At 41.0% G+C, this 27,394-nt stretch overlaps 1 non-coding gene across 1 annotated transcript; it reads left to right on the top strand.

Moving 5' to 3' along the window:
• Window positions 1-1,969: 1,969 nt before the first annotated feature.
• LOC140907264 (uncharacterized) lies at window positions 1,970-24,093 on the top strand. The gene is made up of 3 exons (XR_013635373.1): window positions 1,970-2,734; window positions 19,125-19,359; window positions 21,883-24,093. It is a non-coding gene; the product is annotated as an uncharacterized LOC140907264 (transcript).
• Window positions 24,094-27,394: the final 3,301 nt, after the last annotated feature.

The following is a 27,394-nucleotide window of genomic DNA, read 5'->3' as shown; positions in this document are numbered from 1 at the left end:
ACAGCTTGTGCCACACGCTCTCATAGAAACTGCGGAACCACCTGATCAACATCCTCTACAGCAAACAGGGAAAGATTAAGAATGAGCTCTCAAAACTGGATACTCTCATAAAAAAACAACCTTCCACACAAACTTCCTCGTAGCTGGACTTTACAAAAACTAGACAAGCCATTTACAACACACACTTTGCTTCTCTACAAAAGAAAAAGGACACTAAACTATCTAAACTACTACATGCCACAAGGGGCCACAACAGTGGTTTCCTTAACCCACCCAGCAATACTGTAAATCTATCCAACTATACTCTTAGCCCAGCAGAAGAATCTGTCCTATCTCGGGGCCTCTCCTTCTGCCCCTCCACCCCCACGAACATGTTACAGTTCTGTGGTGACCTAGAATCCTATTTTCGATGTCTCCGACTCAAGGAATATTTCCAACACGCCTCTGAACAACATACTAACCCACAGAGACCTTCCTACCAAAACTACAAAAAGAAGGATTCTGGGTGGACTCCTCCTGAAGGTCGAAACAACAGACTGGACTTCTACATAGAGTGCTTCCGCTGATATGCATGGGCTGAAATTGTGGAAAAGCAGCATCACTTGCCCCATAACCTCAGCTGTACAGAACACAATGCCATCCACAGCCTCAGAAACAATTCTGACATCATAATCAAAAAGGCTGACAAAGGAGGTGCTGTCGTCATCATGAATAGGTCGGAATATGAATGAGAGGCTGCTAGGCCCCTCTCCAACACCACTTTCTACAAGCCATTACCCTCTGATCCCACTGAGGGTTACCAAAAGAAACTACAGCACTTGCTCAAGAAATTCCCTGAAAAAGCACAAGAACAAATCCGCACAGACACACCCCTGGAACCCCAACCTGGGGTATTCTATCTGCTACCCAAGATCCATAAACCTGGAAATCCTGGACGCCCTATCATCTCAGGCATTGGCATCCTGACAGCAGGATTGTCTGGCTATGTAGACGCCCTCCTCAGGCCCTACGCTACCAGCACTCCCAGCTACCTTCAAGACACCACTGACTTCCTAAGGAAACTACAATCCATCGGTGATCTTCCTGAAAACACCATCCTGGCCACTATGGATGTAGAAGCCCTCTACGGCAACATTCCACACAAAGATGGACTACAAGCCATCAGGAACAGTATCCCCGATAATGTCACGGCAAACCTGGTGGCTGAACTTTGTGACTTTGTCCTCACCCATACTGTTTCACATTTGTGAACAATGTATACCTTCAAATCAGCGGTACTGCTATGGGTACCCACATGGCCCCACAGTATGCCAACATTTTTATGGCTGATTTAGAACAATGCTTCCTCAGCTCTCATCCCCTAATGCCCCTACTCTACTTGCACTACACTGATGACATCTTCATCATCTGGACCCATGGAAAAGAAGTCTTGAGGAATTCCACCATGATTTCAACAATTTCCATCCCACCTTCAACCTCAGCCTGGACCAGTCCACACAAGAGATCCATTTCCTGGATACTACGGTGCTAATAAGTGATGGTCACATAAACACCACCCTATACCGGAAATCTACTGACCGCTATTCCTACCTACATGCCTCCAGCTTTCATCCAGACCACACCACACGATCCATTGTCCCCCCTCGCTCTCCTGCTGGTTATAGCTCACCTTAAGTGATCACTCTCATTACAGTGTGTATGGTAACACCCATTGTTTCATGTTCTCTGTGTATATAAAATCTCCCCACTGTATTTTCCACTGAATGCATCCGATGAAGTGAGCTGTAGCTCATGAAAGCTTATGCTCAAATAAATTTGTTGGTCTGTAAGGTGCCACAAGTACTCCTTTTCTTTTTGCGAATACAGACTAACACGGCTGCTACTCTGAAACCTGTTGTAACAAAGAAACTGTATCTCTTTCTAACTGCTCGTATTGTAATGTAAGATTTATCACAAGGGAAGTGTTACAGGGGAAATCAGTCATGAGTAAGTGGGCTGAGAAAGGGACCTTTCAATCCCTTCAGCATGTGCAAGAATTTGTAAGGAAACATACTTTATCTGCATGCTCTGCTGCAAGGAAGGGGAGGACTCATGCTATCCAATCTTCCTTCTTGCTGATTGATGGGCTTTTTGAAAAAACGATCATCTTACTTGGGTGCACCTCTTTTATCCAACAGAATCTCAAGCTCTTTAGGAGTTAACGCAGCAGCAGCAGTCCCTTGATTCGAGGATGATCTCAACCACAGATTTACATTCAGAGTTAACTTTACAGGAATCAGTTCACTCAACAGTGAAATGCCATCACCTCTAGGGTGAAACTTGACAGTTATCTAACAGAGAACAGCAACAGTATCACGCAGTTCAGGACAGAAAGAAAGAGAAATACAGTGTCCCACTGAACACTGCAAAGGACATTTTATGTAGACAAAATGTGCAGAAAGTACCATGTGTCCTTTAATGACAACAAGCATACAGGCCACTGATTTTGCAGTAGCTCTGAAAAACCAAGCTTCTCCAGCAGCATCCTGCACCTTATCACTATACTTGGACATCAGTTTAATATTCCAAAGTAAGAGCATCACCTAATGACCACCAGCACCACTTCCCACTGCACAGAGGAGGTCCTTCATTAAGTACAGACTCTGGTTAGCGTAGAAGATTAACATCCCTGGTTATCATAGAAGATTTGGCAAGATTTCCTCCTCCTTTTCAACTGGACTATCAAAGCTAAAAGGTGGGTTTTTTTCTACTGTTTGTGTCCTTCCGCGGCCCCCAATACTTTGGAAGAGCATTGAGAGGTTGCTGCTGTGAGGCTGCTCAAGGGTGCAGTTGGTGGAGGGGTGCCTAAAAAGTAGAGGTTTGGGGGTTTTCTTTCCTTTGGTTTAGTTAGAAGGGAAGAATCTTGGGAAGGGTGTAAAGCTCTACCCTACATAAGAAAATACCTTAAACAGACAATAGAATTAATATCTGATAGAGGAAGTTGATTGTGAGAAAACGTTATGGGGAGAATTCATGGACCCTTTAAAATTTTCCTGATAACTAGTCAGTTCAGGCCACGGACTCAAAACATTTCCCCTTCTCTTAGTTTTGCACAGCTTTAGTGAGCTGGCATTTATAAGAAGACACTGGTTTTTTGTTTTTTGGTTTTTGTTTAAATCAGAACTATGTTTAATTTTGGATACATAAGACTTCGGGTGGACCAATTTTGTTTATGAAAACTATCAGGTGGGCAGTTGCCACAGAATGCAGTTGCTGCATCATTAACACTGCTCTTTAGTGTTACTAAAACCATTCAAACAGGAAGAGCTGCAGGACGATTAGTAAGGAGGTTCTATTTACATAGAAATGTACAGCAGCCCCAGAGGTCCTTCAAGCTTGAGGCTTGCTGGTTGGCTAGTATGAAGAAATTTGCACTGATGCTGCCTGTGCTATTCCTATTTAGCTGAACAGAGAAATTCAGTCTTCATGGCTGTCAGTCTGACACCCCCAGCCCACTTTGAAAGTAAAAGTGAAGAATATTTTCCCCTTCTTTTCCTTTAAAATAATCCCACAGTTAAAATGGAGCTGCCTGGGAAGAGTTCATTCCAGCGTCTTTATGTAGAATAATCTGGTTAGGAATGATTAGCCCGATCAGCTGTCTGATTATCTGAACATCCCTAAATGCTTTATAATTCAAAAAGTGCAAACATCAGAAGATAAATAGGATGCTTTATTATAGATATTATATCTGTGCAACTCTCCTGTGTCAACCATTTAAATCTCCACAATTTCCTGAAACAGCATTTTGAGAGGTACGATAATTCAGAGAAGAAACACCCACAAATAGACAGTCAATCCCTGCCAGCCAAAAACTGGGTAACACAAACAGCTTTCAAGTCCATCTCCTAGATCAGCACTGGAGCCAACTTCCAAGTCATTCTGAGTCTCCTTAGCAGATAGAACCTTTCATGCAGATTAAAAAACGTTAAGTGCAATCAGTTGCTGCAGTGGTGGATTGCTCACCAAAGGTAAATCTTGTGGATTATTTTAGGTCACACAATTGAGTAGGAAAGAGCAGTGGAACATAATCCTGTGACCACTGGGTAGGTCCCTGAGCCAGAAGACCTGGGTTCTGTTCTGTGTTCTGCCACTGACTCATGCTGTGACCTTAGCAAGTCAATTAACCATTCTGTAAAATGGAGTTAATAAAGCATACCCCACTCTTTAAAAGCAGACAAAAGCACTATATAAATGCTTATTAATGAACGAATAAAGGGAAGTCTTAGTCTATTAGTTGATTGTATAAGAATCAGGGGGGAAAGCCATTTACTAAGGGCTAATCTACACTAGAAACATTACAGCAGCGCCGCTGCACCAATGCAGTTGCACTACTGTAGCATGTAGGGTGAAGACACTGTATGCCAACGGGGAAAGAACTCTCCCATCAGCATAATAAAACCACCTCCATGAGAGGCAGCACCTATCTTGGCGGGAGCAGCTCTCCTGCCAACATAGCGCTATCCACACCAGCGCTTAGGTCAGTGTAACTCATGTCGCTCTAGCGGGTGGCTTATTTACACCCCTGAGTGACATACGTTATATTGACAAAACCCTAAGACAACCAGTAATAATGTTCTGTGGTAAAGATCTGTCAAGGCAACTTTCCGAAAGAAGAGGATGATATTCTTATGGATAAGTAGTATAGCTTTTAACACTATAATGCTTTTTTCACAAAACCAACTCCGGTCTACAGACGACTGGGGCCATTGTCCGCAGATGGCATCTTACACTTTTCGGACATGTCGTGAGAAGGCCAGAGGATGTTCCTGCAAACGCCGTTCTTCGGGGGGGCTTGTAACATCCGGGATAAAATTCCACTTGCCAAGGGGTGGAGGCGGCCCAGCAGCTGAGCCCCTATCACACAGGTTCATCAAGTCTGTTCCAGTGTTGGACTCTCAGGCTGTCAAGCCCTTGAGCAGCGAACAATTGCTACAGCCAACTGTTCAGCTAAGTGTTGAAGAAGACGACCTATGAGAAGTGTGGAAAGTGATATATGGTGATCTCTGAGGCAGAAGATCTGGATTCGATTCCTGATGCTGCTCAGTAGATTTGCTGTGGTTTTAGGCAAACTAGTTATGTAATCTAGCTAGGAATTGATGAGATGCCCCTTCACTGTGATGTCTAAGCACAAGAATTAAGACATAAGAATATTCCAGAGAAATGCTGTAAAAGACTCTTTTCTGCCTATTGCTGTTACTTAAAAGGAGGGTATTCTTTTGGTTTTTTGGGTGTATAAATTTTGTCTGAGAAATTTTTGCCTCAGTGCAGAAAGGCCAATGTAATGAACTGTTTTGCATTTTCCTCTTAACACCTGTCTCTGACTCAATCTAATTTCTTGTGGCAATATATTCCATAGTCTAGGACAGTGATACTCAGACCTCAGTGGTTCAGGAGCCAACTTAGCAATCAACATTACCCAAAAGAGCCACAGTAGTGTGAATTCATTGGTTCATTTACTATATATTACATATTATTCTCACAGCAAAATGACTGACCAAGTAGTGTTATTTTATCAACTATAATTGGTTAATAACCTAGTAAAAGCATCCTGATTGGTTAATAATTAAATCTCACTGTGTTTTAATATCATGTGCTGCAAAGAGCCACATTAAAAAACCACTTGCCGTGCAGGAGCCTCAGTCTAAGTATCACTGGTCTAGGACCTTTCACCAAAAATGCCTTGCCTCTGGTTCTTGACAGCTTCACCTCAAGCCTTGATAGTGGCTCTATCCCTGGCAAGTATAGTTCTCTCACTGGCCAGTAGATTCATAGATATTTAGGTCAGAAGGGACCATTATGATCATCTAGTCTGACCTCCTGCACAACGCAGGTCATAGAATTTCACCCACCACTCCTGCAAAAAAACCTCACACCTATATCTGTGCTATTTAAGTCCCCAAATCATAGTTTAAAGACTTCAAGGAGCAGAGAATCCTCCAGCAAGGGACCCGTGCCCCATGCTACAGAGGAAGGCGAAAAACCTCCAGGGCCTCTTCCAATCTGCCCTGGAGGAAAGTTCCTTCCGGGCCCCAAATATGGTGATCAGCTAAACCCTGAGCATATGGGCAAGATTCATCAGCCAGATACCCAGGAAAGAATTTTCTGTAGTAACTCGGATCCCACCCCACCTAATATCCCATCACAGGCCATTGGGCCTATTTACCATGAATATTTAATTACCAAAACCATGTTATCCCATCATACCATCTCCTCCATAAACTTATCGAGTTTAATCTTAAAGCCAGATAGGTCTTTTGCCCCCACTGCTTCCCTTGGAAGGCTATTCCAAAACTTCACTCGTCTGATGGTTAATTTCTAGTCTAAATTTCCTGGTGGCCAGTTTATATCCATTTGTTCTTGTGTCCACATTGGTACTGAGCTTAAATAATTGCTCTCCCTCTCCGGTATTTATCCCTCTGATATATTTATAGAGAGCAATCATATCTCCCCTCAACCTTGTTTTAGTGAGGCTAAACAAGCCAAGTTCCTTGAGTCTCCTTTCATAAGACAAGTTTCCTATTCCTCGGATCATCCTAGTAACCCTTCTCTGTACCTGTTCCAGTTTGAATTCATCCTTCTTAAACATGGGAGACCAGAACTGCACACAGTATTCCAGGTGAGGTCTCACCAGTGCCTTGTATAACGGTACTAAAATCTCCTTATCCCTACTGGAAATACCTCTCCTGATGCATCCCAAGATTGCAGTAGCTTTTTTCACAGCCATATCACATTGGCGCCTCATAGTCATCCTATGATCAACCAATACTCCAAGGTCCTTTTCCTCCTCCGTTACTTCTAATTGATGCGTCCCTAGCTTATAACTAAAATTCTTGTTATTAATCCCTAAATGCATGACCTTACAATTCTCACTATTAAATTTCATCCTATTACTATTACTCCAGTTTACAAGGTCATCCAGATCCTCCTGTAGGATATCCCTGTCCTTCTCTAAATTGGCAATACCTCCCAGCTTTGTATCATCCACAAACTTTATTAGCACACTCCCACTTTTTGTGCCGAGGTCAGTAATAAAAAGATTAAATAAGATTGGTCCCAAAACCGATCCTTGAGGAACTCCACTGGTAACCTCTCTCCAGCCTGACAGTTCACCTTTCAGTAGGACCCGTTGTAGTCTCCCCTTTAACCAATTCCTTATCCACCTTTCAGTTTTCCTATTGATCCCCATCTTATCCAATTTAACTAATAATTCCCCATGTGGCACAGTATCAAACGCCTTACTGAAATCTAGGTAAATTAGATCCACTGCGTGTCCTTTGTCTAAAAAATCTGTTACTTTCTCAAAGGAGGAGATCAGGTTGGTTTGGCACGATCTACCTTTTGTAAAACCATGTTGTATTTTGTCCCATTTACCATTGACTTCAATGTCCTTAACTACCTTCTCCTTCAAAATTTTTTCCAAGACCTTGCATGCTACAGCTGTCAAACTAACGGCCTGTAGTTACCCAGATCACTTTTTTTCCCCCTTTCTTAAAAATAGGAACTATGTTAACAATTCTCCAATCATACGGTACAACCCCTGAGTTTACAGATTCATTAAAAATTCTTGCTAATGGACTTGCAATTTCGTGTGCCAATTCCTTTAATATTCTTGGATGAAGATTATCTGGGCCCCCCCGATTTAGTCCCATTAAGCTGTTTGAGTTTCGCTTCTACCTCAAATATGGTAATGTCTACCTTCATATCCTCAGGAAGCAGACTTTGGTAAATCAATACCAGGCACTTGAATTAGGCCTGGAAACAATGTGGAAGGTGCATGAAGCCCTAGTGTGATACAGGTCTGTCCCACCCAGAACAAGTGCTGCTGCATTCTGAATGAGACGTAGTGGATGCGGCCAACTGGTAAAAAAGGTTGCAGTAGCTAAACGTAGCAATGAGGAAGGCATGTGTCACAGTTACCAGGCCCTCAACCCATAAAAGACAATTATTGCTAACATCATGTCAGCATTCAGGAGTCAAGATACCACAGTTCCAAACCCATGAACTCTTCTTGTTGATGAGAGGAGGGTGAATGCTGTCTATGGCAATGTTAGTGAACTACGTGAGCTCCTGTAAGTGTTTGCGTCTTACAATTAGGACAATTTCTCTTGTGTGTGGGTTTAGCTTGAGCAACTTGTGCTTCTGAGCTTTGTAATACGTGCATGATCGTATTTGACATGTCGGTCGAAAAGAAGACAAAGCTGGGTATCACCAATGGCTGACATTTACACCTGTACTGTGGTCTGAGCTTTGCAAGAGGCTTTATGTATGTAGTGACAAGTAGAGGAAATGTAAGTCCTTGTGATGAACAATCCTAAGTGATCATTTTTGTGACGGAGGAACCACTCTAGGGGATCTGTTTGACAAAAGTGATTGGAGTCCTCTGCTTGCTTCCTTGTCTGTTCTTGCTAGATTTAGTAAAAGTGATACTGCAGATCAGAGGTTCAGCAGCATGAGCAATTAGGCTTGGCCCTTCTCCATTGCCACTGAGAGGTCATCAATTAGTGCAACCAGAGCCATTTCTGTACCCTCTTCGAACTTGCTGGTTTTGAGTTTGGGTCCCAAGCTGACAAGAGCTGCACATGCTACAGGGGACATGCTGTCAGAGCCCAAACCCTCAAGTATATCTACTGGGGACTTGAGTTGAGGAAAGTATCTCTCTATCTCACTATAGTACTCTTTTCATCTAGAGCAAGGAGCAGCACTGACTAGCTGCAGAGGATTTCCATTGGCATTTATGGATTTGAGGAAAAGGAGAAATTACTGATGTACAATATTTAACAAAAAAAAAACCCACAATGCATTCTGGTTGTCACACCACTTCCTGGTTTAAATTTATAGGTTTTGCCACAGTTAACACCTACAGGCAGAATATGCACATACAAATATGCTTATATAGATGAATATATTGCTTCTACTTTTAGTTTAGTTGCTTAAGTTAGCTTCAGGCTAACCTATGAAAGCCTTCACATTTAAATCTTCAGAGTAAAGCACTTTGAGAGAAAACCTATTAAGGTTAATAGAATGAACTTACAATGTCCATGGCTAGGGAAGGGGGAGTGAGGCACTCAGTAAATTGTTCACCAAATAGCCTGTCACCTCTGGATTTGCAGCTCAAGTCCTACCAATGGATCACTCCATTATCTTTAATGAGCTTAATTTTAAAGTGCTATGCGCTTCAAATTTCAAATATCAGTGTCAGCTTTGTTATCTGCCACCTCACTCTCTTAAATACTATAATAGAGAATGTGTATGGGATGTAAAATGCAAGGATACTCTAGATAAATACCAAATGTTTTGCCTATGTCTAAAGTTTAAAAAAAAAAAAAAAAAAAAGCATTTCTGTTAAGGCCCACTGATCCAGTCTAACTAGAATTAAACATTCCTGGAAAGAAATCTTAAATTGAATGAACCCACAAAGTTAACTGTTTCAAGGGGTGGGTCATAGGGGGAAAACAAACACTTTGTAACAAGTAACTTTCTAGTTAACATTTCTTTGCTCTTAAGTGTCAGAGATTTGCTATTTACTAAAGAACCACGGCTAGATTTTCAAAGGTATTTGAAGCCGAAAATACAGATAGGTCCCTAGTGGGATTTTCAAATGTGCCTAATTCCTAATGGACTTTTGAAAATCCTACTACGTAGCTATCTGCATCGGGGAGCCTAAATACCTTTGAAAATTTGGCCCCTATTGTGTGACCACTGCACTTAGTTGTTAGGTTGACCAGATAGCAAGTGTCAAAAATCGGGACAGGAGGTGGTGGTGGGGGGGGGGGGGGAAATAGGTGCCTATGTGAGAAAAATACTCAAAAATCGGGACTGTCCCTATAAAATTGGGACATCTGATCACCCTATTAGTTGTGCTATACCTCTATTTGGTGAGCCATACAGTGGAGGTTCTCTCTCTCTTTGGAAACTGTGGTCTGCACATCATTGTACTAACCATATTGGTTCATTAAACTTCCCATGCCACATTTGAAGAATAGGTGCGTTAATCCCTGTATCCTGGTCAAATTGCAGTGCATTTCCCAATGTACCCTCTGCTGCATGACTACTATTAATAAATTAATAGATTCCAAGACCTGAAGGGACTATTGTGATCATCTAACCTGACCTCTCGTATAACACAGGGCATACAATTTCCACAAAATAATGCCCTTTGAGGTAGAACATATCTTTTTTTTAAAAAAAGAATTTGATTTGAAAATTGGCAGTGATGGAGAATCCATCATGACCCTTAGTAAGTTGTTCCAATGGTTAATTACTTTCACCATTAAAAATGTATGCGTTATTTCCAGTCTGAATTTATCTAGCTTCAGCTTCCAGCCATTGGATTGTATTATACCTTTCTCTGCTACACTGAAGAGCCCATTCTCAAATTTCTGTCCTGCATGTAGGTACTTGTAGACTGTACTCAAGTCATCCCTTAACCTCCTCTTTGTTAAACTAAATGGATTGACTTTCTTGAATCTATCACTGTAAGGCATGTTTTCTAATCCTTTTATCGTTCTCATAGCTTTCTCTGAACACTCTCCAATTTATCCACAATTGTCTTGATTTGTGGACACCAGAACTGGGCACAGTATTCCAGCAGTGGTCACACCAGTGCCAAATACAGAGATAAAAACAATCTCTCTAATCCTACTCAAGATTCCCCTCTTTATACAGCCAAGGATTGCATTAGCCCGTGTGGCCCCAGCGTCACACTGGGAGTGCATGTTCAGCTGATTATTCACCATGATCTCCAAATCTTTTTCAGAGTCACTGCTTCCCAGGATAGAGTCCTCCATCCTGTAAAGTCTGGCCTACATTTTTTTTCCTAGATGTACTCATTTACATTTAGCCTTATTAAAATGCTTTGCTTGCCTCTAGTTTACCAAGTGATCCAGATTGCTCTGTATCAATGACCTATCCTCTGATTTATCACTTCTCTAAGCTTTCTGTCGTCTGCAGACTTTATCAGTGATGATTTTGTGTTTTCTTCCAGATCATTGAAAAAAATATTAAATAGCGTAGGGCCAAGAACTGATTGTTGCAGGACCCTGCTAGAAACACACCAACTCGTTGATGATTCCCTATTTACTATTACATTTTGAGACCAAGTCAGTTAGCCAATTTTAAATCCATTTAATGTGTGCAATGTTGATTTTGTATTGTTTGTTTCTTTTTTAATCAAAATGTGAGTACAAAGTCAGTCTATTATACCAACACTTACATTTATCAAGAAAACTCATCAAAAAAAGATATCAAGTTAGTTTTACAGGATCTGTTTTCCATAAACCCACATTCTTAGTTATACTACCCTCTTTAATTCTTTATTAATGAAGTCCCGTATCAGCCACTCTATTACCTTGCCAGAGATCGATGTCAGACTGACAGGCCTATAATCAACCAGGTCATCCCATTTACCCTTTTAAAATATTGGCACAGTAGCTTTCTCCCAGTCTTCTGGAACTTGTCCAGTATTCCAAGAATTATTGAGAATTAGCATTAATGATCCAATGAGCTCCCCAGTCAGCTCTTTTAAAACTCTTAGATGCAAGTTATTGGGCCCTGCTGATTTAAAATTGCCTAACTTTATTAGCTGCTGTTTAACGTCCTCCTGAATTACTATTGAAATAGAAAGCGTTTCATCGTCATCATATGGTACAAATATATCATCTTGTTTTTCTCCCAGATATAGAACAGAAAAATGTGTCAAACACGTTAGCCATTTCTGTATTGTTACTGATAATTCTACCATTTCCATCTAGTAATGGGCCAATTGTTAGGATTCTTGTTTTTTCTAGCACACTTTAAAAACTTATTTTCCCTTTACTCTGCTGGCCACAGATTTCTCCGAGTGTACCTATGCTTCCCTTATAAATTTTCTACAGCTCTTAGCTTCTGATTTTTATTCATTTGTCAACTTCCCTTTTCTTCCATTTGTTATATATACAGGTTTGTTTGTTTGTTTTACAGCTCCCTTCACTTTCCTTTTAAGCCAGTTGTATTTTTAAGCAGCATGTCCTTCCTGATTATGAGATTGTAGCTTTTGGGGCATCTAGTAAAGTATTCTTAAATAATTCACAATTACCATTCACCTTGCTCTGTTTAAATTCTTCCTCCCAGCTGATTTGGCTCATAAAAAGACTAAGTAGAAGAAGGTGTGAAAATCCTTCTGCCAAACAATTTGAGGATGCTCAAATCATTCCCAGTCCCATTAGCGTGAGTGGTGTCTGTGCGTGTCACTGTTTCCCAAAGTAGATATTAAATGCCTAAAAGCTCGTTGTCTAACTAGAAAGAGCTCTCCAGGCTAAAGGAGTGTGTAATTGGAGTGACAGCCTCCTTTGCATAGGGTTACACTATAGCAGCCTACCTGTTTCTTCTCTTGAACTGTTCAAAAAACACTTCTGCCCGTTCCCAGCCCTTCTCAAGTTGTGCTTCATTAAATTAACAAAAAAGAAAGGAGTACTTGTGGCACCTTAGAGACTAACCAATTTATTTGAGCACAAGCTTTCGTGAGCTACAGCTCACTTCATCAGATGCAAGTGTGAGCTGTAGCTCACGAAAGCTTGTGCTCAAATAAATTGGTTAGTCTCTAAGGTGCCACAAGTACTTCTTTCCTTTTTTTTTTTTGCAAATACAGACTAACACAGTTGTTACTCTGAAACCTGTCATTAAATTAACAAACATTCAAAATAAAGTTTTCAAGTCCATCCAAAAATCTACAGAAACAAAGATTTCTCTTCCTCTGCCCAGGCCTTCCTGCCTGGGTCCTTTCCTGCTCTGATAGCCCATCCCAGATGGCTGGAATCTCAGAACCTTCTGCTAGAGCTTGCTCACTCCTAGTAATCTCTAATCCCTGAGCATTCCCCAGTTCATTGCAGCCTCCTGCTGCTCTTTATAAGGTAGTCACCCTAATTGCTCCCAGCTGCAGCTCACTCTGTAATCAGGGTTGGTTAGCCCCAGCCTTCCAACTGTTAAGGGGCAAGCCACCCTGTTACAAATGTCATTCTAAAGGTGCTGGATGTGTGGGATTCTAAAAATCATTTCATTTCTGTGCAAGATTGCCAGAAGGACTTATTGATTGTATTTCAATGATAAGCTTGATTTGACTATTGCATGGTATTATTGTAAATTAAGATTGGAAACTATACATTAAATGAGCTAGTAACATTTCACTTAAACTCATACTCGATTTTTAAGTGCTTGCTTATTCTTTTAATAAATTTATAAAAAGGAGACACTGGACTGGTTTATCTTTAAAAACTTCCATGCAAACAAAGTAACCTACCTGGAGGAAAAAGGTAAAATCATGAAAAATTATTCCTGAGCCCTGGATAATATTTCAATTACTTAAAAGAACACATTATTATCCCCATGAGCCACTCTTGGAATGTTCACCTAGTTAGCATGATAAGCAAAAGGAAGCTTGGGTTAAAGTTGAAAATTGCCTTAAAAATGCATGTGAAGGAGTTGTTCAAAAGTTGTTCAAAATGTTGCATTTTTTAAATTATGTTTTTGTGTATGTATCATTAGTGAAACGGATTTAATAATGTGATAGGTTTGCATGCCCTCAGTACAGGAATTGGATACAACAGAATATTTAAAAAGATAATTCTGAGGGAGAGGAGAGGCAGTTTAGGGCAATTTTAATTGAATGTGGATTTTACATGAACAGTCATGCTCTAAGATTTAAGAGCAAAACAAAAGAATCCCAGATCAATAGAAATTAGAGATGAAAGAGAGCTAGTATTAGGTCATCTATTCCATTCTACTCCCCGACTGTGAGGTGTATGCTTCTGAGCCCTTCAAAACCAATCTAATCCAGAAATACACTGCTGTCTTGTACCTAAAAGGATTCTCTCTGTGCCTCACTGAGTAACCATGACAGTTCTCAACTTTGGCAAAAAGATGAGTAGAAATATTAAATGTTTGTTCTTAAATACCCATTCAGAAAGCATAATGTAACAATCTATTGGTGATGAATGGACACAATGTTCAGCCTTTTTCCAATTGGTTCGTCACCTGGCTAAAGCACAGGTCTAGCCTCCTACGTCACTTGATTCATTTAAAACTGGTCTGGACAAAGCACTTGTGAGCAGAGTGTAGTAAACAACCTAACCGTGACATGGAGTGAATAAGAGTTGTGATAGGTCTTCCTCTCTCTCTAGAGTCTATGATTCTCTAAGGGGAGTCTATATTTTAAAATGCATGCTTGATATGAAAGTTTAGCATTTTGACTCAGCATCTAATCAAAAGTCTGGCATACAACATTTCAGAAAATGTCTCTTGTTACTCAAAAGTGAACATACTGTTCCTTTGCAAAAAATATATAAACAGAGACATGTAGTATATGATGATTTCTTGATATCACTGGTAAGTTGTTTTTTTAAATATTTGTAAGCAGCATGGTATAGTGGATAGGGCAATAGATCAGATCAGACCTGAAGAAGAGCTCTGCATGTCTGGAACTCTTCTCTGCCAACAACAGCAGTTGGTCCAATAAAAGATCGGATCTCACCCACCTTCTCTCTCTCTAAGGCACTAGATTGTGAGTCAGGAGTCACCGGTCTATTCCCAGCTCTGCCACTGACATGCTGCATGACCTTGGGGAAGTCACTTCACCTATCTCTGACTCCATTTCCCATCCCACCCTGTCTCTTCATTTGAGATCAGGTCTGCATTATCCTGGATGTTGTAGAAACATAGCAACAATACAGTACGTTATTAAAAAAATACAAGTGATACATGAAGGGTGGAGAAGAAGATACAATCACATACACACATTTTTGATATTCATTTGCATGGATTTAAAATTATTATAAATAGTCAAATATCATCTAAGCCCATCTGCCCTTCAAGCCAGTGTTAACTGGTTCATTTCTTACAAGCATAAAACTAGAGGTGAGTCATTTCCTTACAGATCAGTTCAGGCAGCATGTTCCACATATAAGGGGCATCACAGAAAAAGGCACAGCAGACTATTAGTTGAGAAATGTGATAAGAGGCAGACACCTAGGGATGGGCAGAATTGTGAATGACCGTGAAGCTGGGAACAAAAAACTTGAACTTGGTGCAGGGAAGGGATTCAAAATGTGGTTAGAGCAACAGGCAAGGATGATGAACTTGGCAGCTGCATTTTATTTGACTGGCTGGCTGAAGAGAAAAAGATGGATCTTAAAAATGTTATGAGGAAGTAGGAGGAAGACTGGGACACAAAATGGATGCATGGTCAAAGAGGGAGAGGTTGAATATTTAGGTTACAGACTTCAAAGATGGAAAGGATGGTGGAGTTGTCAGTGATGCAAAGGGGGGGAGGTGAAAATGAGAAGCTTTGGTCACATTAAGGGGAAGAGGAGGGTAAGACCCCAAGAAGCAGATGTAAAAGGGACAAGCTAAGATGCAGGATGTAACATAAAGAAACAGATCAGAAGTGTAAAGATAGATCTGCAAGTCAGTGGCATAGGCAATGTTCAAAGACATACTTACCTTTTATTCTACAGTAATTGCCCAGAGCATTGCAATAGCACTTTGTAAAATGCACTGTTTAGTACCATTACTGTAAAATGCTGTAGTTGTTTCTTTGTAAAGGTCAAAGATGAGGAAGCTTGACCTGGGAGAAGTTAATAAAGGAGATAACAATTCCTGCAGCAAGACCACATAGCAAACCCAGAGGTACAAAGAAGCCCCAATAATCAGCACCAACAAGCACAAGATGTTGAGAAAAAAAGCACCCTTTTAAGTGATGTTCCGCCTCAGGCAGCCCAAATGGTTGTCCAGTTTGATATAAAGTGATCGCCTCAACCTGCCTCTCTTCCAGTTGCTCAAATGTTTAACTGAGTCAATTTATGCAGCTCTATGTAAGGCAAGTATTAGCTCTATGAAAATGGCATTCTTCAGGAAAGACCAGAGCCAAAAAGAAATTCAAAACTATGTAGCTAAATAATCACCCAGAGCTCCGTGCTTGAGAAGGATCATCCCCTCTCCATGTGAGAAGGGGACTTAATCACTTTTGCATCACGGCTCCTCGGCTCCAGAGAAGATTGCCTTCCATATGCAGAGCAGCTCCTTGACTTGATGAACAGGACAGGAGAGCTCGGCATCCCAGCCTCAGGCTGAATCACTTTCACTCTGAGCCCTGCCTGGGACAGCAGCACATCGAGGGAGCTACACAAGAGCCCTGTTGATGGTGGGGAAGTCATGGAGGGCAATGTGGGATATAGGCTCTGTGCAAATGGCTCTGGCCTCTTACAGCGTTCTGAAGTCCCATGTATCTTAGGGCAGATTCAAGGTGCTGAAACTCCTTTGCACATTAGGATGTGGGCACAGAATGACTTCCTGCCCCCTTCCCCAATAAAGACATATGGAGTAGAACTAGCTTGCCCAATATAAAAACAGTGGGTTTTTTAATATATATACACATATATAACATATTATATATAATTTAAATGATAAAAAAATCTCATATGCCCATATAAGCCCTAGTGGAATCTAGTGCAACTATTCTGATACCAGTGGGTCTGTATCTCCCTTCATAGGGCTGGAATTTGACACAATTACTTTCATCAATCCAGCGGAACCTGAAAGCATTTGAAAGATGATGCTTTTCAATTTGCGTGCAAATGTGGGAAGAAAAGGCTACCACCCTGTCAACAGGCACTTGTGCTGTAGAATCAAAGGTTTCTTGCCTATCCAGCTGCAGTACCAGTATGGCTACCAATGGAGAGGATGTAAGTTAGAATTGAGTCAGGAGAAAAATGACCAAAATAGGGCATGGATTAAATCATTTAATATTCTCCTTTACAGATTAAATAATTCTCCGTGCTGTAACCATTGCCTAGGCAAAGTGATAAGAGCAGATCACCTGAGGCAGACACCTTTACCAGAGTCAGTGAGGGAATAAATAGAGGCTTCAGACTGCTCAAATGGAAAAAAGGCTGGAGTTCCACTTGTATATTTGAAAATAAAATATAGAGACACCAATTTATTACTGCTTATGATTTAAAGATACATATAGTCTTAAAGCTGCTCTTGCAGTATTTTGTCTTCTCAAATGATGGTATTATGCACATCTTCTCACTCCCTTCCCTGCACATCAGCCTCTCTCTCTTACAGAAGCAACATAAGTATTTAAATCCATAAACACCATGTGTTGCTCTTTTCTTTGCTCTGGCTCAGGTCCAATATCCTGATTATTATTTTGGACAGAGCCATTCATACCACCTTTGTTTCCGACAGAATAAATGATAATCACCACTCATTTGTCTCCCACTACTGAAGCTGTCTAAGTTGGACCATGGCGCCATTCGAGTGAAGACAAATTTTGGCAGTTCCTGCTTATTATTCATTTCCACAGTGCTTTCTCATCAGCCAGTGGTATCCACACAGGGATGAAAAGTGAGGCTAAATTTGGAATTTTATTAGTGTTTACTTGACTGCCGAAGACTATCAGCAGGATACTAATTCTTCTCCTAAAGTATTTTCATTCAACTTTCCACAGCACAGAGATCTTGGGCCATATGCTGATCTCAGTTCGGTGTTTAAAGCAAGCACAACTCAGTTGAGTTTGAATTTATAACAGTAACTGGGATCAGAATTTGACCCAACTGCAGACCGTAGTCATTCTTGGAATAATACAAGTTAGAGGCCAAAAAAGACCCCTTTGAGGCTATGTCTACACTTGGAGCTGAGGATGCGATTCCCAGCTCCAGAAGACATAACTTGCACCTGTTCTCAATGAACTAGCACACTAAAAATAGTGCAGCCGTGGTACCACAGGCAGCAGCGGCACAGGCTAGCCACCCCGACCAGGTCCCCACGGGTCTGGGCAGGTTTGTACTTGGGAGGGCCACTCATAGACTTTAAGGTCAGAAGGGACCATCATGACGATCTTGTCTGACCCCCTGCACGTGGCAGGCCACATTGCACCCACCCACTCCTGACTCACCGCTGCCCGTGCCACCATGGCGATACTATTATTTTTAGTACACTAGTTTGATGAGAGCTAGCGCAAGCATGTCTACTCAAGCTGGGAATGACACCCCCAGGTCCCAGTGTAGACGTAGCCTTAAAACCACCGAGTCCATCCCCTACTTTGTTACCTTTGATTTTCTCTTCTTTTGTTCAATTTAGTTTTAAGTATAAACATGGAAAAAAAGAGGAAGAAAAAGAAAACTAATTTCCTCCATTACCATGAATGTGAATAAACTACCTTTGTAATTTAAGGTGCACTTTATTTGCTAGGCTACGCAGTCTTCCGTTTAAAACAAGTAGTGAAGTGTAGTAGCAGCAGCAACAAGCTCCCACTATGGGACCTACAGAAGGCAATCTTAACCTGCGGCTGCATTCTGCTACTCAGAATACTTGCTGGAACATCTGTATTTGCTATTCTGCATCAGACCCAGACATAATATCAAATATCAGGTATTCACACTCTGCACAGGTTTAAACGAACACATTGAGGGCCAAAGTTTCAACAGAACTCAGCTCCCACCAAAACACACTTTCAGCGGAACTCTTTTTTCAACCAAGTGTTTTCATATGGAAACACGGGTAGCTTCAAAGTCAGAGAGAGTTCTACTGTCATTTAGGCACTTACAAGAAGCATGCTTAATGGGAGTGACTGGTTGCTGAGTATTTTTGCAAATTCATAGATTCCACGGCCAGAAGGGACCACTGTGATCACCTAGTTTGACTTCCTGTATAACACATGCCATAGAAACTTCCCATAATAATTCCTAGAATACATCTTTTAGAAAAACATCTAATTTGATTTAAAAATTCTCAGTGATGGAGAATCCACAGCTATCCTTGGCAAATTGTTCCAATGGTTAATTACTTTCACTGTTAAAAAGGTACACCTTATTTCCAGTCTAAATTTGTCTAGCTTCAATTTCCAGCCATTGGATCATGTTATATCTTTCTCTGCTACACTGAAGAGGCCATTATTAAATATTTGTTCCTCCTGTAGGTGCTTATAGAGTGTAATGAAGTGTAATCTCTTTGTTAAAATAAATAGATTGAGCTCCTTGAGTCTATTTCGAGAAGGCATGTTTTCTAATCCTTTAATCATTCTCATGGCTCTTCTCTGAATCCCTCCCCAGATTATCGACACCAGAACTGGTCACAGTATTCCAGCAGTGGTCACACCTGGGCCAAATACAGAGGTAAAATAATCTCTCAATACCTGCTCAAGATTCCCCTAGTTATGCATCCAAGAATCACATTAGCCCTTGTCGCCACAGCTTTGCACTGGAAGCTCACGTTCATCTGATTATGCACCATGACCCCCAAATATTTTTCAGAATCACTGCTTCCCTGGATAGAGTCCTCCATCCTGTAAGTACATTCTTTGTTCCTAGATGTATACATTTACATTTTGCAATGTTAAAATGCATATAATTGTTTGCTTGTGCCCATCTCCTGAAAAATCTGACTCAATAAGTTTTCCCAGATAACTATTTTTTAAACTATACTTTGTTAACACTGAAAGTGTGTTCCACAAGAGTCCAGTGATCACTCAAAAGAAATGCTAACATTTCTTTACAAAATTCAACAAACTGGAAATGAACAATTATGGAGTTCAGTTTACCAGTATTATATGATCCTTTTTCACTTATTTTCACCGTCTCTGACTTACAATGCCTCCCCAATTTTAATACTATCCTTTGATTTATTCTGGAATACATATGTGCTGCTTGATATGTACTATTGACTTTATATATTCATTATTAAGTGTGTAGTATAGATTTCAAAAGAAATACAGTGTGTTGGAGTCCTGGTCCATGACAAAGGCTCCTAAGTACTATAGTAATAGAAATAGTAAATAATAAAAAGGGTGTGTTAAGTCAATCTAAATTCTCACAGTGTGATGTGATGATGGAGTAGAATACTTTTATGAATAGAATTGGAATCACTGATCTGTTTTGTATGATGAAACACATTGCATGTAAGCATGTTAACACTGTAAGTGGGAACTTTTAGCTGTTGTGTACCTAAAGTGTCATATTTTGGGAGTGAATGATATATAGTATATATCAGTGTTATATAGGAAATTATAATCTCCTACTCAGATGTTATTTTGCTATTTACATAAAACTTGCAAATTTTTTAAGTTCATTTAATTTATTTAAAAAATCTACATTTTTTAAAGGTAAGTAATATTTTACATATTAGCAGGATTCCACAGAAACATACTTTTAACCGTAACTCTCTTAACCAAATGCTTTGTTTGGGAATTTCCCTGCTGGTTTTTTTTGTTTGTTTTTTTTAAACAAAGCATCAAAAGTTGAAATTTGAGTGGTGGAGAAAGTCCACAGGAAGGAAGCTATGCTCTGTTTCTTCTCCTGCAAGACTATAAGAGGGGACTGATTAGGTAGAAACAGGTAGTAAGGGCATGAATTTATCCACTGACTATTTTAATCATTTAATAATGTATTTAGAAGTTTAAAGATGGATAAGTGACTAGCTTTCTCTGTCATTCTCTATGCGTCCCTTAATCTCCTGTACCTCCCCTCTTCACCTTCTCTACTCCATTATATCACTCCTTTCAGTAATTGAGGACTTGTCTACACTTACTGGGGGGATCAACGAGCAGTGATCAATGCATCGGCAGTTGATTTAGATGGTCTAGTGAAGACCCACTAAATCGACCACCGATTGCTCTCCCTTTGACTCCTGTACTGCACCGGATCAAGAAGAGTAGGGGGAGTCGACAGGAGAGTGTCTCCTGTCAACATCACATAGTGTGGAGCTCACAGTGAGTAGATCTAAGCTACATCAATTTGAGTTACACTATTCATGTAACTCAAATTGCGTAGCTTAGATCAAATCTCCCTTGTAGTGTAGACAAGTCCTGAGCTCCCTACCCCCACTTCCTGTCCCCAAGAAGAGGAACAAACAAACATTTGGTGTTGATAGGCCAAGCCATTTTCTGAACTATGAGGAGGATTAAATACATAATGCATAATAAGTGAACAAGAGGAGGATTAAAAACAAAATAAGCCCCACCCCTCAAAAAACGCTTTACAACTACTTTTCTGGTGCTTTCAAAACTTCTCCCCAAAAGTCTATTCTTTGATGAGATATGGCATGTGAAATCTCAGGAGAATTTAATTATTTTTGGGAGGATGTTAGGGAGAATTGTTTTGAAAAAATATGTGGCAACCACTGCATCATAACACTTTTATGTATAGGTTATCTCCGCTAGATTATGGGAAGACACCCTTAGCGTTGGGTCAGGTTTTACTTTTCACCTTCCCATGTCATGGAAAGTAGTATGATGCTCATCTAAACAGCTGCAGAAAAGACGCCCTCACTTTTTGCACACCTCCCATGTATAAACAATTTATTTTACAATTCTACCCCTGTCATAAATATAAAGGGAAGGGTAAACACCTTTAAAATCCCTCCTGGCCAGAGGAAAAACCCTTTCACCTGTAAAGGGTTAAGAAGCTAGGATAACCTCGCTGGCACCTGACCAAAACGACCAATGAGGAGACAAGATACTTTCAAAGCTGGAGGGGGTGGGGAGAAACAAAGGTTCTCTCTGTCTGTGTGATGCTTTTGCTGGGAACAGAACAGGAATGGAGTCTTAGAACTTAGTAAGTAATCTAGCTAGATATGCATTAGATTCTGTTTTGTTTAAATGGCTGATAAAATAGCTGTGCTGAATGGAATGTAGATTCCTGTTTCTGTGTCTTTTTGTAACTTAAGGTTTTGCCTGGAGGGATTCTCTATGTTTTGAATCTGATTACCCTGTAAGGTATTTACCATCCTGATTTTACAGAGGTGATTCTTTTACTTTTTCTTCTATTAAAATTCTTCTTCTAAGAACCTGATTGCTTTTTCATTGTTCTTAAGATCCAAGGGTCATCCCCATGCTGTTGGGGGAAGACTTGGCCAGTCATGTGAAGCTAGCCAAGAGGGTGGGAATGGTCAACTGCAGCCAGGCTAAGCAAACCGTCCTGCCTAGCTCGGTTCTGGAAACTTCTACCAGGACCCGGTCAGAGGTGATGGACCCAGACCCCAGGCCAATGTCTGCAACAGCAGTAGTGGATCCAGTCCCAGAGACCCAGATAGAGCCAGTTCCAGAACCAGTGGAACAACAAGCACCCGACCCATTGCCAGCACTAAATCCAGTACTTGCAACCCCAACACCAGAGGGCCCCAGGAAACCTGAACCAGCAGCAGCCAATAACCCTACACCAGAGGCTCAGCCAGAGCCTGAACCCCAACATAGTGCACCAGCGGAGAGCGGTTCACAGTCAACGGAAACAGCCCCATCCCCTACATCGCTTCCAGAGGGAATAAGCCTAGATCCACAATCCAATGAGGAACTGATGTCTCCAACATCAAAGGAACAGTTCCAGACTGAACAGAAAGCAGATGAAAGCCTCCAGAGAGCTTTGACGGCGGCCCGGAGCAACCCCCCGCCTTTCAGCTCTTCTAGTCGATCCAGGTTTGTTGTAGAAAGAGGACTTTTATACAAGGAAACTCTTTCTGGTGGACACCAGGAAGACTGGCATCATCAGAGACAGTTGGTAGTTCCAACTAAGTACTGGGTAAATCTCTTGAACTTAGCCCATGATCATCCTAGTGGCCATACTGGGGTGAACAGGACCAAAGACCATTTGGGGAGGTCATTCCACTGGGAGGGAATGGACAAGGATGTCTCTACCTATGTCCGGTCTTGTGAGGTATGCTAAAGAGTGGGAAAACCCCAAGACCAGGTCAAAGCCCCTCTCCAGCCACTCCCCATCATTGAAGTTCCATTTCCTGGGCAGAACACCTGGAACATCTACAAAAGTCTTTGAGCGCATAAGGGAGGCAGGACTGTTAAGGCTAAGAAGTGTCACATAGGCCTAAACCGAGTGACTTGGACACCAGGTGGGTCATGGAACTATCAACCCCCTACAGGCCAAAGTGGATGCTATCCAAAAGTGGCCTCTCCCAAAGTCAAAGAAACAGGTCCAATCCTTCTTTGGCTTGGCTGGATATTACAGGCGATTTGTACTGCGATACAGCCAAATCACCGCCCCACTGACAGACCTAACCAAAAAGAAACAGCCAAATGCCATTCAGTGGACTGAAGAGTGTCAGAAGGCCTTTTACCAGCTTAAAGTGACACTCATGTCTGACCCTGTACTAAGGGCCCCAGACTTTGACAAACTGTTCCTAGTAACCACAGATGCGCCGAGCATGGTGTGGGAGCAGTTTTAATGCAGGAAGGACCGGATCAAGAATTCCACCCTGTCGTGTTTCTCAGCAAGAAGCTGTCTGAGAGGGAAAGCAACTGGTCAGTCAGTGAAAAAGAATGTTACACCATTGTCTACGCTCTGAAAAAGCTATGCCCATATGTTTGGGTACGGCGTTTCCACCTGCAAACCGACCATGCTGCGCTACAGTGGCTTCATATCATCACGGGAAATAATAAAAAACTGATTCGGTGGGAGTTTAGCTCTCCAAGATTTTGATTTCGACATCCAACACATCTCAGGAGCTTCTAACAAAGTGGCTGATGCACTCTCCCATGAAAGTTTCCCAGAATCAACTGGTTAAAATCGTCCTTGAGATGTGGAAAATATTGTTAGTCTTTATATGCTTGGTAGTATATTTAGAGGAGCATATGTCTTATTAACTCTGTTTTGTCCTAGAGCTCCAGGAAGAAATCACAGCCAGCGTTTCACCCTATCTGTGATTTGGGGAGGGGGCGTGTCATAAATATAAAGGGAAGGGTAAACATCTTTGAAATCCCTCCTGGGCAGAGGAAAAACCCTTTCACCTGTAAAGGGTTAAGAAGCTAGGATAACCTCGCTGGCACCTGACCAAAATGACCAATGAGGAGACAAGATACTTTCAAAAGCTGGAGGGGGGGAGAAACAAAGGTTCTCTCTGTATGTGTGATGGTTTTGCCGGGAACAGAACAGGAATGGAGTCTTAGAACTTAGTAAGTAATCTAGCAAGATATGCATTAGATTCTGATTTGTTTAAATGGCTGATAAAATAAGCTGTGGTGAATGGAATGTAGATTCCTGTTTTTGTGTCTTTTTGTAACTTAAGGTTTTGCTGAGAGGGATTCTCTATGTTTTGAATCTGATTATCCTGTAAGGTATTTACCATCCTGATTTTACAGAGGTGATTCTTTTACTTTTTTCTTCAATTAAAATTCTTCTTTTAAGAACCTGATTGCTTTTTCATTGTTCTTCAGATCCAAGGGTTTGGGTCTGTGTTCACCTATGCAAATTGGTAAGGATTTTTATCAAGCCTTCCCCAGGAAAGGGGGTGTAGGGTTTGGGGAGGATTTCGGGGCGAAAGACATTTCCCAGCGGGCTCTTTCCCGGTTATATATCTGTTAGACGCTTGGTGGTGGCAGCAATAAAGTCCAAGGGAAAAAGGAAAATAGTTTGTACCTTGGGGAAGTTTTAACATAAGCTAGTAAAAATAAGCTTAGGGGGTTTTCATGAAGGTCCCCACATCTGTACCCTAGAGTTCAGAGTGGGGAAGGAACCTTGACAACCCCCTTAAAAAGGGGGCAATGTGGACCAGTTTTAGTGGGGTACTAGGAGTCAGAATCGCCTTGGTTCTAGCCACAGCTCTCACATTATGTCTCACATCACTGTATGATCTTCAGCTAGTCTGTTAAGCTCTCAGTATCTGCATTTGCCCATCTGTAAGACCAGTACCTGCCACAGGTTTTATGGCGCTTAATTAATGTTAAGCACTTTGAGAATCTTGTTGAAAGGCACTTCACTCCATAAAGGTAGGCTATTATGATAGCCTCTGACAGGTAAAACCTGCAATTATATGGCACTGTTTTAACACTCATAATATACAGCGCTGTCTTACCCCTCCTTGTGTGTGATGCTAATTTCCTTCAACTGTATTGTTTGAACCAGTCCACCTCATTTGGGAATCTAAACAGGGGAATCTAATGGCTCTTTGTTATAATGCTTTATTGAGAGAAATATACACCCTTACGCACTTTCTATGCATTTTTCTTCTAAAAACTGTGCTCAGTAATGGTTTATTTTCCTAATAAAGGACTGTGCAGTACTTATTTCTCTCCTTTTCTTCCTCGCGCCATCTATTTTCTAGTCAAAATGGGTCCATCTCCCCAGACTTTGATTTAAATATCATGTACCTTCAAAGTGCTCAGAATCCAAATCTGGTGACTGGCCTGTATCTATAGAAATCCATTATTTGCCAAATGGAAAAGGATATGGGGGAATATAGATTCTAGGGGGGAAAATTTTTTTTCTTATTTTTGAGGCTATTATGCACCAATGTACAGTTAAAAGAAAACGGCTGAACAGAGTTACCAGAGAGCAAGACCTTTAAACTGGGTAAGAGCTAAACATGCTTGGATTGTCCTATTGCTTTTTGAAATTTGTTCTTTGTTCTTCAGAGCATATAGAGGGTGCTCCTGAAGCACTAGCTACAAAAGCTTGCCAAATTAAAGCCCACACGGTAATAGTATAAAAAAGGAACAGTTATAATCACAGATGTACTATACATAAAGTAGCAATTTCCTTCTTCAAGGATAATTGCAAAAGTTGTTTGAAAATAATCAGACCCTTATTCAGCAGATCTGGAGGATAGAAGGCAGCTGTACAAATACCAGCAACTATGACAGAGTGTCGCCCAAAAAAACAAAGCTGAGATTGAAATGTGTTGGTAAAAAAAATCATGTTTTAAATGATGTATAGCTACTACTGTGCTTTTTGTACGCGCATACACACGCACACATCATATGGTGACAATATTCATACATTAAAAGCAATTTAAAATGCACCCTTTTATCATCTTACCTGTCCTCTGCCCGCTAGCACCTCCTCCATGACTACTAACATTCAAAATCTCTGAGCAGTTTCTAATAGCCACCTTTCTTCTCTTTATCAGCAACATTTCTCTCCCCTCCCCCAAATGCTACCCCTCCCCACACACTTTCTACAATGGGGGATTTGAGTCCTGCACTAGGAACAGATTTAAGGGCTGATCATTTGTGACCCCAAAGGACTAGAAATAGGGACCTTATGCTCCTGGAAAAGGGGTGATGCCCTTTCGGTGATTCCCAAAAGGATACACAGTACTTGCTACTGGCCTGACATATTTTAGCTGTAGCACAACTTTAAAGTCTAATTTTTAATGTCTAGCAAAATTATTTTGACTATTTTAGATGTTATTTCTAGCCTTTTGGACCCTACATGACTGAGTTTATGGTAACTAAGGTCTTCAGTGGAGGGATACAAAAATAGTTCCAATCATTTAAAAAAAATCTAAAATAGTCCTCTGTAAAATATGACACAGAGAATTCACGATGATTTAGTGTGGCATAAAGTGCTTATTGGCACTCAGTTGAGGCGAACTCTTTAATTCACTCAAGGCTTGACAACGTCAACTCTCTACAACCTTTGTACAACACTATCAGATACTTAGAACAGAAGCTGTCTCATGTAGACACACAAACACACATGATTCCTAAGGCTGACCAACAATGGAAACAGATTGAGAATATTTTTGAGATCAAAACACCTTGTCACCAACCCCCTAATCATAGGAGCTTTTTGGCTCAAGAGCCTCGGAACATCTCAACTACTGCAGTGTAGTTGCAGGATTGAGGTGTTCTCCAATTTAACCAGGACCTAACCGGTGTGAGGTTAAAATCCAACACCTTAAATTGCACCTACAAATGAACTGGGAGCCAGTGTAGACTGAAGAACACAGTGGGGTGTATTGCAGATGTATTGTTCTTCCTGAAGGAAATACTTATAGCATCTCCAGCACCCCAGTGAGGAAATAGGGACGATCCTGTGTTTTGCACCTCTGTCCCTCTGACAACTCGGAGATCACTCTGAATCCAATCAATCCAGCAAAATATAATGAAAAATCTTTATAAGAAATCCTTATATCATCTTTGGAGGCAGCAAACACTTATAAAACCACCTACAGCCGGGAGCAGGTCTGCTGACTGGGACTTTGTGGAAATTACAACAGAGGCAAGAAACCCCTTGGCATAGAGGGCACATTTTTATTCCTATACAGATGGTAATGATCCTGCAAGGCTTGACCTCAGACTAGGAATACTACTACTGGTAGACAGGGGGCAGCTGGGAGTTGTAGAAAAGGGAGGCCTAGAGCGATGATAAATGTATTAAGCTTTTTTTCAGTGAAGAACAAGCAGTTAATGGAATGGGAGCATTTGATAGCCCAATAAACAGATAAATAAGAGACCGACAGCAATAGATTACCAGGGTTCTGGCGACATAATAAATCACAGGAGCACAGGTCATCTGGATAAGGACATTACCGAGCCCCTTCATGTACTTCCTTGTAATTTATAGTGTACATATTATAAAACAAGCCTGTGAACAAC

Source organism: Lepidochelys kempii, chromosome 2 (genome assembly GCF_965140285.1).
Source record: "Lepidochelys kempii isolate rLepKem1 chromosome 2, rLepKem1.hap1, whole genome shotgun sequence".
NCBI classification, from domain to species: Eukaryota; Metazoa; Chordata; order Testudines; family Cheloniidae; genus Lepidochelys; species Lepidochelys kempii.
This window is presented reverse-complemented; position numbering and strand designations above follow the sequence as displayed.